The sequence below is a fragment of the Strix aluco genome, chromosome 2, assembly GCF_031877795.1.
Source record: "Strix aluco isolate bStrAlu1 chromosome 2, bStrAlu1.hap1, whole genome shotgun sequence".
In the NCBI taxonomy this organism is placed as follows: domain Eukaryota; kingdom Metazoa; phylum Chordata; class Aves; order Strigiformes; family Strigidae; genus Strix; species Strix aluco.
The window spans coordinates 39970221-39984790 of record NC_133932.1 but is presented as its reverse complement, the minus strand read 5'-3'; the positions used below and the strand labels follow the sequence as shown (position 1 = coordinate 39984790).

Sequence of the window (14570 nt, the reverse complement as noted above, 5' to 3'; positions counted from 1 at the left end):
AGTTAAGTATTTCTAGAATCCTCTAGAGGTTTATTTGTGGTTAAGTCTTTGCTGCAATGATTACCAACAGATACAGCATACAGGAGAGAGCAGGAGCAAACACTACAGGCAAGCAACAAGCTGAAGCACTGGTTTCATCCCTAAATTAAAATTCTCAGAGTGGGAGACTTTTGACGCGTCTCCCAGCAATTCATACAGCTCTATGAAAAGAACAGGATTTGCACCCCCATTTTTTTCCAAAAGCATCTTATTGCTACAGACAAAACGCAAATACAGAAATGTGGGGGAAGATTTCTTTCTTACCACCACCACTGGGGACCACTTCTGGCACCTGGCAACACTCAGAGCAACAGGAGAATCCCCATCTCCTCCCTCCAGGGAAGTACCACTGTTTATGTTTCAACAGATTTGCTTTCTCATTTGCCTATAAGCAAAAAAGACATTCTTCAATGAATGAAGGTAAAAATATTTTGTTTAGAAGCAAAATACAATGCAAACAACATGCAGCTGCTAACCCAGGTCACAAATTCTTTAATTCAAACTCTTCTTATTAAAAATACCCATCTTTCTCTTTTTGTTCAGGGGGAAAAAAAAAACCTACTTAATCCTTCTTCCCACGTACTAATACTACACTCTGCTCCACAGGTACTAACTCCTCTTGCTTTCAGAGGGTCTAACTGGCACATATCTATGAAATTAAAAGCAAGTGTTCTCAACTTATATTTAGCAGCGAAATTGCAGCTTCTATTCAGAATGGAGAAAGGGCTTGCATACTCAAGAACTAGCCTACCTTTCTCCTTGCTTTACTAATCAGCATAATAAAAGGTATTTCTTTTACCTACAAACCTTGTCTTGATAGAAGTTATTGAAAATGAAGCAGAAGCAATTATCCACTCTCATAACACACACTTAATCCCTATATTTTATTAAGAGCGGTTTTTATGATCCTGAAGCAATTAAGTTAATCATTATTTAATTTTAGATTACTGGAGATTTACTTCAGACACAAGCTCACTTTCCACATAATTTAGTCTCAGTAATTAGAGATGTGCTTTACCCAGAGGTGGCTTGTTTAAGGCATGTTATCTAATTTCACAAGCCTTACACCATGATAGTTTTGTGCAGGAATCTACAAACCAAACTTCAAATAAAGAAAACCCTCAAAGAAACTCAGATTTACCAGACTGCAAACATGGTTTTCCTTAAAAATAAAAAAACTGAAGAAAAAATATTCTTTCTGCCCAACAAGTCAGATGTATCACAAAAGCTAATATAAACCATTTCTTTAACCCACCACTACCTTTAGCCAAGTTCAAAGCTGTAAGAACAAAAAATGCTCTTCTCACAACAATCACTTAATTTGCAACTTATTTTAACCAGGACATAAGGTCTACAGGAAAATGTATGCGTCTGTTAGGATGCCCAGAAGGTATCTGCCATGGTGCAACCACTACCAGATCATTCGGACACTTAACAAAGACTTCTGTGATGGTGTTATCAGAAGAACAGAAATAAAGACCAGGCATGTAGGTTCATACCATGTATATTTATCCTGGATATCATACCATTTGAAAACTGCTCAATTCCAACCTATTTCAGACAAATTTGTGTAACATGTTGTTGAAACCAAGCCATCCTAGGAAATGCCAGTTAGCCATTTAGCTAGCTACTACCCATCTAGCTCAGCTTTAGGTCTGTATACAGTTAATGGCATCCATAGCTGCCAGTCCATCTGGGCTGGCACATTACCCAAGGCCAGTTTTGTGTTAAAACACATTTGCTGTTTTTTGGAACAAAGGGTATCATCTTCCAGTGCTGCCATTAGAGAGACGGAAAACAGATGACCAGGCTGGCATTTTAAGAACATACACCACTTTTTGCAACTCTTTGTCTGCAAATTTGTCCAACAAAAACACATTCAATTGCTCAACACTCAACTAAAAGTCAATGATATTCAAACCAAGAGAACTACCTCTATAAATGTGGCAGATGTAGATTCAAGACTTTAGTGACAGTACTTTTAGGATCTGGTTTGACTTGCCGCATAGAAGAAAGACTACAGAACTCATCAACAGCACGTAAGATTTCAGCAAAGACTGACAAAGAAGAGTAAGTACATGAAGCTACAAAGAGATCAGGACACAATAGGCTTGCTTTAGGAATTTTACTCAAAATAAATATAAGTAAGTCTCAGCTATCTGGATTTTCATCAAACATTATTTAATATTTTTCCACACGGTATGACATTAAACATGTAAAGTTGGAGACTGGTAGAGGAACTGACAGGAGTAAGGATCCTGCCCAGAAGAGATGGTAACAGACAGCAAGGGAAGAAAAAGCTGCAGACACCTTAGAAGTTACTAATGGAAACACTAAACTTAACCCAACGATCAGTCTTCTGCTTCAATTTTAACTGATTAACATCTTGCATACAAAAAAGTCATTACGGCAGCTGATGACAAAGTTGGGAAGCAATTTGAACAAGAAGGTGTATTGAGTTGTTATACAACAGGCACCATGGCCTTAAAGACTGGAGCCATAAGAGTGGGATGAAAGTCACTAATATACAATGCACAATCACATATATAAAATAAACAAGCCCCAGCTGGACACTGGAGGGTGATCAGTGCCTGGAGTAGAAGGGCCTGGATGTGCTAGTCCATCCTAGCACAAAATGGCTGTCGGTCACCACTGAAATGCAGCTGTGAAAAACACACATGCAATCCTGGGATGTATCCAGAGAAACATTTCCAACAGAGATAGGAAGTACAGGGAAGTACATAAGCAGCACTGATAAAATCCCATGTGGAATACTGAACAGGAGAGGCTGACCATTTTCAAAAAGGAGGCACTAGAAACACAGGAGGCTGAAGGAGGATCTCCAGGAGACTAGCGTGCACAGTGGAGGGACACAGGAGGATTTACAGGGGATGCAATTGCTCCCTGTAAGACAGGGATAAAGATAATCACTAGGAAGGGAAAAAAACCATTTTGAGACAAAGAAAGCTGCTGATACCAGAACAAACAGGTATCAACTGGCCAGGAGTAAGTTTAGGCTGGAGCCTATGAGAACAGCAAAGCTATGGGAGAAGCTTTTGGTGACAATAAACCTATGTGCTTAAGATGGCCCTTGTTATGAAAAGGACATTATGACACACTTCCTGCTTTCTATAGCTCCAACCATGTTTGTAGCTGTCCCATCTAAATATTCATTGAATGTTTTATAAAACAATCACCAAAAGCAGTTGGTTTAGTTCTTAGTGCTGGTGGAGGAAGGTGGTACATGGTATGTGACTTATGGGGGTGGGCAGAAATCTGATTTATAGGGGAAAGTGTAAATAGTTACCATAATCTTCCTGCATATGTAAAAGGCAAACAAAGATCTCCTGATTTAAAATAATAATGTTAGCCATTTTGTTTACATTAAAATCCTCACAAGCAACTACGCAATAAAAAGTGTGCATTAAAAAAGCTCAGCGAGCCATGAACAGTACCTCATCCTACTTCCCAATATCCCACAAGAAAGAGATCTGGAGAATCAATGCAACAGAGCATGCCACAGTTCAACAAGCTGCATCACTCGAGCCAAGCTGTTCCTTGGAACAAACACGTTGTCTGGTCTTGAAGTGATTCTTGAACACTGCTTTCATGGCCTGTCAAAGGGATCTTTGCCTTTTCACTGCTTGTGTAGAGAGTCTCATGCAGACATTTTGCTAAAACTGGTAAAACTGAGGTCAAAGTTCCCAGAATGAAACAATGCAATCGGTAGGAGAATAATTTCTGGTTTGTTACTGAAGCACAGTAGTGTTATGCAAGAGAACAGGATCTGAAAGCTAGTTTTGGTCTGACACGGTTTATTGTACCGGTGCATGGATAAGAGGTACTTGAGCTCTAAAAAAAGAGAGAGAAGCTCTTCCCACTTAGGATCCTCATTTTCCCCACTTCAAAAAAAAAAACCACCAACCCATGAACTGGAAACTGCAAGTTGTATCAAATTGCTTTTCTGATGTCTTCTAAGACTGAACAGATTTAGACAGTACATTGAGGATAAGTACATTTAAGTACACACATATTTTTCCATTTCAAAAAAGTCTCCCAATTAAATATAAATGCATGTGCATGCACTTTCTTATGCAGTTTCTCTCTTGCATAGTACCTTGCACTGAATTCAATATGATAACCTCCAAAACCATGTTTCCATTAGCTACTTTGATACCACAGCTTTGAAAATATTCTCAGTGTTCCATCATTTAGGACATACAAGACTAAAACGCAGACACACAGAACTCTGTTTTCAGCATCATCTCACAAGGGAAACATTTCATTCCTTTTTGTCCTTTGTTTGTTTGTTTCTCTCTCCTTTTTTTTTAATAATTTATTAAAACTACTGAAACAATTTTCTGGTCAGTTTTCTTCCTCACCATAGGAAGTATCAATATCTTTGAATCTTCTGATTATTTGCTTGACCCACAGCTTGGGCCATTCCCTAAAAACCATTTTCCATATGATAATATCCAAATGTTGACGGAGGAATGGCAGTCATGGAAAAAAAAAAAAAAAGACCAAAAAAAAAAAAAAAAGAGCTTGATAATGTGTTTTTAATCACAAATTAACTTTCTCCCTAGACAGTAAAACTGGTTTCATGGCAAACCTCTCTCAACATCTTATAGACTCATACAGATATGAAGAGAACAGCTTCAGGAAATTATTTCATGCCACCATCCTACTACTGTGACCATCATCTCTTAGAAAGAGAGCCCCTACAAACTATGTTTCCCTAATAATTGGAAATGATTGACTCTGAAACTACTTTCAGAAAAAGAAGTCTTCACTCACAGTAGGAAAAACTAGGAGAACGTGAATAAATTATGAAGCATTTACAACAACAAACAGAAGTGTTCCCCCCCTCCATGTGTAACTGAACTGTGAACCTTCTTGCCATGGCTGTTAGAGGTGGCATAAGGAGACTGAAAAAGAGGAACTGGAATTATTAATGAAATGGAAATTAGGAGGATATGACAGAGCAAATACTAGTCATTGTGTTGACTGTAAATCCTTTTGTAAGGCACCCATTATAAACCAGACTACTGACCTAGATGGACCAGTGACAGACAGATTCTCTCCCTTTTCAAGATGGAAATTAGACTTCTGCAGCAAACAAAGCATTTAGTTTTCCACTGCAACTTGCAACCAAACCCTTCAGTTTCAAGCTTCTCTCTGTAGGATGGGGGACAGATAAGCAAGAATGAAGTAGATGAATCTATCTGTGGCCTCATAACTCTGTAAAGTTCTCTGTCCCCTCATTGAGAGAGAGTTTGAGCACCAGCAAAAGAGCACTTACATCTAACCCTGTCCATAGCCTTCTGTGGAGCCAGGGCTCTGACAGATATCCTCTGTCAGGTTCAGCTATGGCAGCCTAAAACATTACTGCCCTCTCTTGTCCATCCCAGCCTTCTGCTAGGGATCACTGCTTCGTAAGTGGAACACCTCCACAGTCTGCATTTTAGTTGCTCCAATTCACAACTTAATATGTTAGTTTAAACCCCTGACGAAGGTGGGTTCTTGCCATGACTCTCTTATTTATTTATTTTTAAAGGCAGCAAACTCCACCAGAATTTTCCAGCTGTGAACTGCTGGGGCTGAAGCACCTGCACATGGTCTTTTCTGCAGTGCCAATGGTTGTAACATCTGGAGGAGCAAGCAATGTCTGAGATCATTGCAGTAAGATTTGCCAGACAATCCTGATCCAAGTTGAAGAAGTTGAATTTTTCTTGGTTAAAGAGGCTGTAATTCTTCTGATACTTGAGACCAGAAACAGGGTAAGTCATCAGCAAGTTAACTCAGGTGTCTGTATAGCACTATAGTGCTTAGTTGGAAAGCTTTCATCTCACTCCAATCTTCAAAGGTGACATACAAGAAAGGAAACCATGGCAATACGAGAAGACAATCTGGGAAAGCCACAGCTGCCCTTAACAGCTAGGGCAGAACACCTTTGAACCAAGGTAAGTGTGTCCTGTCCTGGGAAATGTTACCGCAGTTACAGTCCAGACAGGTTTACTCCCAAGAAATCTAATGATTTATCTGCTGTTTCTTAGAGACTAGTTACCTCTGGGGTTTTGTCATGACTTACCCCGATTAAAGGCCTAAATAAAAAACCAGCATAAAAGAGTAAGTGTAAGAGGGAAATTTGAGTAGGCTCAGGCAAGGTTTCTGTATTTCCTTGTGTTTGTGAGTGCTTGGGTTTTAGTTGGGTTTATTAATGAAATTTGAATTGTGAATAAATCCTGAATGTTGATGCCAGCTCATCCACGCTTTATAAAAGAATTGTCTAAACTGGCTTCTGGGAAGAAGTAGGCTCTGAAAAAGGACCGAAATTATTTTTCTAAATGGCTATTAATTGTACATATGATTTTTTCCTACCACAATATATAATGTAAGTCTATCGTGTTCAGAGTAATACCAGTGATTATTTTTTTTCCTTTAAATGCTGGAATATTCCTTTGCTTAGAATACGCCCATTACAGAAAATGTTTAGAGCTACATAAAGGACTGCCTTCAGAGAAACAAGGACAGTTAGGTGCTGTATTCAGCACAAATACTAGAAAGAGGGAGAGGCCTGCTATGGAGTGTGGAAAACATACACAGGAATGATCTGCAGCGTAAGGGATAAGCTTAATTTCCTAATTTCCCTCCTTCTTTCACTTTTTAAATCTTTAAAAAAACTAAAACAGTGCAAACACCTTTCACTGATTTCTTCTGGCTGACCTCTATAATAGCACTTTCATTTCACTATGGTGGTCCTCTGCCACCTTCATCTTGTGCCCTGCCCCAAACCCTGGGGCTGAGGGTCCCTGCACTGCACTCTGAGGGAGGTCTCCATTGCGCAATTGGGGCTGCGCAAGCTTTTCTCCCATTGCTCTGACCTTTTCTTTGGTGTGCAATAGATTTGTAGATAGCTTTTAGAGCTGTAGGTCTTTAAATGGCCTTCAGTCAGAAAAAAAAAAAATAATCCCCAAACACAATTCTTCATAATTACCCACTAACGAGACACAATTGATCATTAACTTTAATGCTCTGATCTTCCAGGAGCAGACTTTCCAGGTACTCCAAATTAATCATTTTCTAAGGAATTCACAGATAAAGTTAATAGGAAGGAATTACCTCGTGGGATTTGAGAATTGCAGCAAGTCTCTGGCAGAAATACCTTTCTTTACCAGCTTCGAATCTGTAAGGTTCCAAAACGAAAACTTGTAGGTGAAACGTTAATCACATCAAAACTCCCAGAAACCTGTATGTGCCCAGCATGCCAAACTCATGTCATCTTCTTGAGCTCAACCACACACACCCCCCCTTCCCTGTCCACATTAAGTCCCTTTTAGCTAGAGACTGCCACCAGGGTCATGAGTCAAGCAGGCTTGGCTAAAAATGTTCTCCAGCACTGTCCCTCATCTGCCTCACTGTAGTCCACCTCACCCTCTGCCTTGATGCTGGATATCCTTCAAGCTTTTAAGTTGTTTGCAAAGCACCTACTGCTACCAGTGCTAGCACTAGCAAATCCCAGGGGACAGTCACATCCTAGCACTGGGCCCAAACCTGCATGGCAGCTATTTGTAGCAGAGGGATCCTCCTCCTCAATAGTTATTTTACTCCCCCTGGTTAGACTAAACTAACTACACGTATTTCTGTTTATTCACTATTCATATTTCAAATACAAGTGAAATGAAAAGGATCTAGAATGGCAATCTAGTTAAGAACTTTAATGAATGTGAAAGCATTTTAGAAATAATGTCTATTATAAAGCACTTGAAGTAATTAAAAGTTTACTCCCTGATCAAAACCCTTATCACTCTGCATTAAGAAAATAAAAGCCTTTTAAAGAAAGCTTTAAAATTCTGAACTGCTGCAGGTAAGATCTGAACAGACAACAGCAAAACTGTCTGCATTTGCTATCATATCTCATTCAATAGCATAAACAAGGAAAGAACAGTTAAACACACCTATATCCAGAGAAAAACAATATTATTCTTTGTTATGAGTGAAGCCATTTCACAGCGAATGAGGTGTTAATTTTGGATGCATCAGCTCTTCAGGATCTCAAAAAAGAAAAGATATGCATACTCCTTTCCAAGGAACAGTGGCTAACAATAAAGTAATAAAAAAAAATATATACAATCTTCAACAGAGCTAACAGGTGAGGCAGAGAAGGCCTAGCTTATCTTCTCCAGGAGAACCTGTGCACTGGACCTTTGAACTATATACACAAGGAAAGTTTCTTAATACCATCTTAATAGCATTTTTAATTAAACAGAAATATATAATAGATTTCCAGAAGCCTGGTGAAGCTTAAGCTAATTGTAATCTAAAATAACAATGCAATTCCTAAGAGGATGCATTATCTTTACATTGTCCTACCTTGGTCTTGGTCAAACACATCAAAAGAGTAAATTGCTACGTTAGAGGTTAAAAGCAGGGGAAAAAAAAAAACCAAACAGTCAAACAGAAGAGCACGCGGCTGAGGAGACAGAAAATGCTTGCGATCAAAGGGTGACACAGCGTGGGTGTTTTATTAATCTGGCAGAAGTCCAGCCGACAACCCTGCCAAGGGGCTCTCCACGCTCCTCCCCGCAGCTGAGGCTGCTCCACCTGTGACAGGTGGAGAACCTCACCAGACCGCTCTTGCTCACGCAGTCCCAGGGCTGGCACGGCGCAGCAAGGCCCCAGCTCACCCCAGCCCGGCGTGACTGAAGCAGGTGCCAGCTATTTTTATGTCTCAACTGCAATTTACATCTGACCTGTTATTAAATTCAAAGGGAGAAGCAGCCACAGCAACACCACTGGGAAAGCAAAGCGATGTGCTCCTGGCTTATCCATGGAGAAGGGGAGGCTACAGCTGAAGTGACAGGCAGTCACGGCTCTGAAATGCCCGGTGGGAATGGTCTGCAGGCGTGGTCTGCTCTGACTGCCATAAACCAGCAGCTGCCTGGTGCTGCACAACCTACAAGATGCCAAAAGGTCCTGACCCCTTCCTCCCCATGCACCACACAACCCACTTCTGACAGCACTGGACCATGGGTAGCACGCACTTGCTTGGGCTGATCTCAGTGTTTCTGGATACTGAAATGTGTGCAGAGTTTGTAAATAAAGGAGTGTGGCACTGAATTAATTAATTTTGAAGTTCTACGTGACAGGGCACTGGAGTAATAGTCTAATCTTGAATTCATTTAAATGTGTTAACTGATTCACCAGTTCATTCTCACACCACAGATCTCAAAGGACTATTCAGAATGGAAACAAGTGGCCAACTACGTGCAAGAAATCGTGTCCATGGCAAATCATCTGCAAACTGCAAATTATTTCAAAATCCATTTCAGGTAAATCATTCTCCCGCTACAAAAATCTTAGCTTCTAAGATTAGAGATCTTTTGGAAGATTATTCATTCCCTCATCTCACACTTAAAAGGATGCCAGAATTACTTTATCCTGGACTGTAACTAAAGCCATTCAGTGCAAGCAGCTTTCCTATCAAGGGACCATCTTTTCAGTGAGATCCATTATGTATCTTAGGGTTTGATTGAGGTATTTACTATCTTCTCCCCCCATCCCCACCCCGTAAACACAAGAGCTGAGCAGTCTTCTAATCTCTGAGATTGTAAATGCCCAGCTTCTACAGCTGCAGTAATTAAACCAACTTCTCATTCCATTACCCACATCAAGTCTCTTCCTTGGCATCTGCTCTATTCCCACGTTCCCCTCTTAAATCAAACCAAGATAAGCTATTTTCTAAGATCAGCTGACTTGTCTCTCCTTCAAAATCACTGCAGTCAAAGTGATTCTAAGCAAATACGAAGCATCTTGCTAAATATCCAAAAGGTCTCTTTTAAAGAAAAAAAAAGCAGACGTCAATGCAAGTGGTTATTTTTAGCACCTGAGTTGTTCTATATTTGTTCCTTTATGTCTATCTAAAAAAACGCATGATCTCTGATGAAGCATTACCAGAAAATATATTCTACTGGAAAGTCTGCTTTATGAATCCTAGCTACATGAGCACTGTAATAAGTACATCATGCCACCCATTCAACCATACAAGTCTAAGGGTTATGAGTGTACGCAGGGGAATGTTTCCTCAAAGAGGTGCTTAAAAAAATGCCCAACAAAGTAACAAAAAACAAACCAACCAATCAATGGAGAAAGCAAACTCTTCAGTGTGATCTTTTTGTCATTCTGTTTAGATGCAACACTTCAGACTCATGCTTAAAAACTGCCACCTTTAAGTGTTTCTAATCGTCTAACCCACCAAAAAACTCAAGACACCTTGAGGGCTAGCTGTTCAAAACAAAACAAACCCACCACCCCCAACTCCAGGACACACCATACTTCAACAAAACCTCAAGTCATCAGCAACAGCAGCAGCTCAGGTCACACAAATATTCAGAAAATAAGACTACTTATATCTTCCTTATTCTCTTTCCTTACAGCTGTCACCTTCTTGCCCTGAAGACTCCTGCCCCATTACCTCCAACATATTTATCCTAATAACCTCGCACCTCTGATCTTATGCACATTATCTGAAGATTTATTTTCAATGACAGGATACAGATTATCCAAGGTGTGGGTTATTGTGTGGGAAGAAATACGTCAGAAAGACAGGAAAAGCAGAACTGTGTCAAGGAAGCTTCTAGTTGTAGTAAACTTCCATTAAAAAAGAAAGAGAAGATGAAGTAGTTTAAGACAGGGCCTTATATGCACAAAATTGGGAAGAAAACTTGTGTTTTGAAGCTAACAGTATTTCAGTTTCCTGCTCTAGAAAGATACCCGTTATCTACCCACAGTTATTTTAGATTTTTGCATTATGCTAGATCTCTTAACGTACTCATCAAAACAGCAAGAGTTGGGATAGGGGTTGGGAAAAATAATATGTACTTCTGTATATAAACTTGAAACTTCTCTTTCCTCTGACCTTGAAGGATGCTGTTTTCCTTTCAGGTATTTCCTAGCTACAAGACAGACATGTCTCATCAATCCCAAGTATACTCCCAACTATTTTTCCAACTAGCATTACCTACACATTGACAGCTCTCCAATCCCACAATAAACAACAGACAGTTGAGGAACTCCACAGTACAAAACTATACCAGAAACATCTCACCACACACACTGATATTAGATGGGTAACTCAGGCCAGTGGCAGCTTATTATTACTTTCATACAGTGCAAATCACCTGAGTCAGTAACTTGCCACAAGGTAGAAGTATGGATTTTCAAAAAATTATACACTTTCCAAGTTAAAAGTGTTGTGCCTCATTTACTTCAGACTGACCCCTGTATATTTGTCTTTGAAGACCTTGCACTGCATCACTATTGCCCTATGGAAGTCATCAAGACTTCAGGTTAATTTTACGCAATTTTAAAACAAGCTGCTCTGAAGGATTTTAACTGAGCAAACCCACCTAACTCTCCTATCCAATTTTGAAATATTTTTTCCCTACTGATTAAAATGTTTCCCATGCAGCTGTGATTTCATTTTAGTCTTTGTAGAAAACTAAAGACAAGGAAATAGCTAGTTTGAATTCCTGAATCCTTTCCTTGTAGCCACATAAAATTTACCAAAAAAAAAGGAAATTCTTTCACTGTTGCCAGATCCTCCTCTACTACTAAAAAATAGTTTCTTTATAACTGAAAAGTACCCCCAAAGCAAGGCAACAGAAGCATCCAAAAATCTTAGAGAGAAATCAAATGATGCATATCCTCTCTGGTTATTAAAAACAAAACAAAAAATGCATACACCAACCAAAATAAAAGTGTGCTTAAGAGAAGTACATCTGTGGGAAAAGGGACAGCATATCCAATTTATTCTTATTTCCTAGATTAAAAGTCATTGAGTTCACATGACAATTCTTTTAGAGATGATTTGTCTACCTTTTGTGAATTGGATAATCCCTTTCTCAAAATGGATTAAATTCCAGAATACGCATGTCAAGAAAAGTTTGTCCAGAAACATGCACTGTGAATGAAATGGGTTTCACCTCTGGCAATCTTCCCTTCTGCTATATTACTTAATGTCCAAATTAAGCTGGTTTATGACTTTTGTTAGCACGTCAATGTCAAATTGCCCACATATAACCTGTGCACTGAGAGGCCAATGTGCAGCTAGGTATAACCCATTTGTAATTACAAACAGTGATTGTGTGCTCTGATGTGCTTCTCTGAGCAGAGCCATGCAGCCGTTCTGCAGACATGAGCTGGTTCCTTAACATGGGCCATGAACACAAGACTCAGAAGGCCACATCCAAACAAAGAACCAAGAGGGTCACTCCCAGGGCAGCCATGCTGTAATCAAGAGCACATGAGCCACAAAAATAGCTTCTTTCAGAGGAATTAAGACTGCAGTAAGAACTTCAGCACCTGCCCCTACTATAAGAAGCTGGAAAGGCAACAATGGAAGTCCAGCAAGAACGCCACATAGTCAGCATCAAAGGCAACAGGGAACCCACAGACTCAATTGATCTGAAATAGCACATTAATCCACAGCACTGATGTACTTCTTAAAGGAATGCCCTGTTGCTTCTGTGACTTGGATCACAGGATGATTTTGGTGTGCACAAGCCAGATTCCCTTTGGATGAAACCAAATCAGAAGATCCGCCTAGAGTGTCACTCTAAACCCTGCTGGTCCAAAGACATAGGCAGGCTGCACCTCTGCAAAGCTCTCCAGCAAGTCCCAAGCACTATGAGACTTCAACTGTCACGAATTTATACAATACCTGGAATACATCACGCTAAACAAAGGGCTAAGTAACACCCTTTACACTTTCGAAAGTAACGTACTTTTGTTCTTGATGTTAACCTCCAGCTCTCAATTCTGTGTCTTCCACTGAGATCTCTCTTGCCTCCATGTCATTTCTCTTTCCTCAATACCTGCCCTGCCCTCTGTTGCCTTCCTCACCATTGCCGAATGTCACCACTACTTTCTGATTTATTTTGTATGGTACTCCTTCCAAACGTCCTTTCCCATGGCAAAAATCAATCTCCTTCATGCTCACAGAAGCACAGTGGCACCTGGAGTCACATGAAAACCCCACTGCTCATCAAGCAATGCTGAAAGGGGGACAGGGCTTCTCCAGTGGCAAGAGGCGGCTAACCAACCAAGGAGCAAGACTGCTGACCTGCAAGTGCAAGAGGACTGGTGATACGTGTCACAAAGATCAAAGGGATGAATGTTGACTTCTTAAAGGCCACAGAACATGGGGACAACATGGCAGGCATACCCTTTCTACAGACATCTTCAAACGGATCCTGGGGTGCATCATCAACCCTACCCCCTACCAGAGGATGAGCACATGGTAGGGCCAGGGTCATTGCACAGCACATACTGTAAGACAGACAGCACAGTCTCTATACTTCCCATTCCCAGACCCTACAGGTAACTCCTATGAGTTAACATCAGTGTTCAGGGAATGGACCCTTCCCTTTGTCCATTCTCCCATGGCCAACACCAGCAACATCCTGCATTAACACCTCTGATTCCAACCCAGGTAAGCACACTGCTTTTCTATACCTGTTGCTAGGGAAGAAGGATGTAAGCATATGTGTCTTTGAGCTGAATTACAGCACACTGATCTTGGGTCTGCAGAGTCAAATGAACACCAGCAGTCTGACTGGGAAGGTTATCAGGCCTTTAAAAGCAATTCCACAAGGGCAGAAGATTGCTGTTACTCCTAGCATGGCAAGCAGCTAAACTAGAAAGCATCTTTCCACACCTTGCCCTGTACAAGAACCTTGCTCAGTTCTGCTGGCCAAGCACACCTGCACACAGTATAATCTGCTAACACAGCCCGCAAAGGCCCTGACTGTGATCCCCTCCTTGCCCCATGTAGCGGCACAACCCCAAAGCACATGAGCTTAGGCGATCCCTTGATCTAGGTGAGCTGTTGTGTGGCACAGAGTACATACACAACAGTTACTGATGGGATGCCCTCAAATGCCACCAGATATTCCAAACTGGCTCTCCCTTCAGGGCAGACCAGCAAAAAAAACCAACCAACCAAAAAAAAAAAAAACAAAAAAACCACAAACCCACAACCCAAGGAATCAACATTTTTGGGGGGAGCACTTTTCCTTCGTTTTTATTTTCACCCTTCCCCCTGCTCCCCCCATGCTTCTCTGCCTTCCCCTGATGCAAATTTGAGCAGGTTGCAGGACAGATTCCTGCACTACAGCACTGGCCATAGCAAAGAGGTAATTACCATGCATGGTAGAATACCCTATGCAGAGGTCAACTTCACCTGTCCCGTACAGGAGAAGCAAAAATGGGTCTACACTGCCTTCCATCTCCTTCTGCTGCTCCCATATACTGAAGAAATCTGTCTTTACAAACCTGGGGAAACTAGCCAGAGCCCTGCATTATAACCATACAGCAAGGACCAGTTTAGTTTTTTCTCCTACAAAAGGTCCTTTGATGTAGAAGAGGTTTCAGAGGCAAAGAGAGCCCCTATTCAAAACCCCAGGCATCTTATCCTGAAGTTTCTGCAGGCGGGGGGGCAACATATACAGTAGCAGGCCAACCCACTGTAG

General features: G+C 40.8%; 1 protein-coding gene across 3 annotated transcripts in view; it reads right to left on the bottom strand.

Annotated features, from left to right (window-relative positions):
* AGPAT3 (1-acylglycerol-3-phosphate O-acyltransferase 3) overlaps positions 1-14570 on the bottom strand; it is a 95071-nt gene that overhangs the window by 51502 nt on the left and 28999 nt on the right. Inside the window, exons 2-3 of one of the 3 annotated variants that reach the window (XM_074814472.1) lie at positions 7162-7225; positions 304-424 (exon numbers count right to left, since the gene is read on the bottom strand). The exons of 1 other annotated variant lie outside the window; for it this stretch is intronic. The gene's annotated coding sequence lies outside the window, so the exon portion shown is untranslated. The remainder of the gene's footprint in view (positions 1-303; positions 425-7161; positions 7226-14570) is intronic. One more of the 3 variants, XM_074814473.1, reaches the window with a different exon arrangement.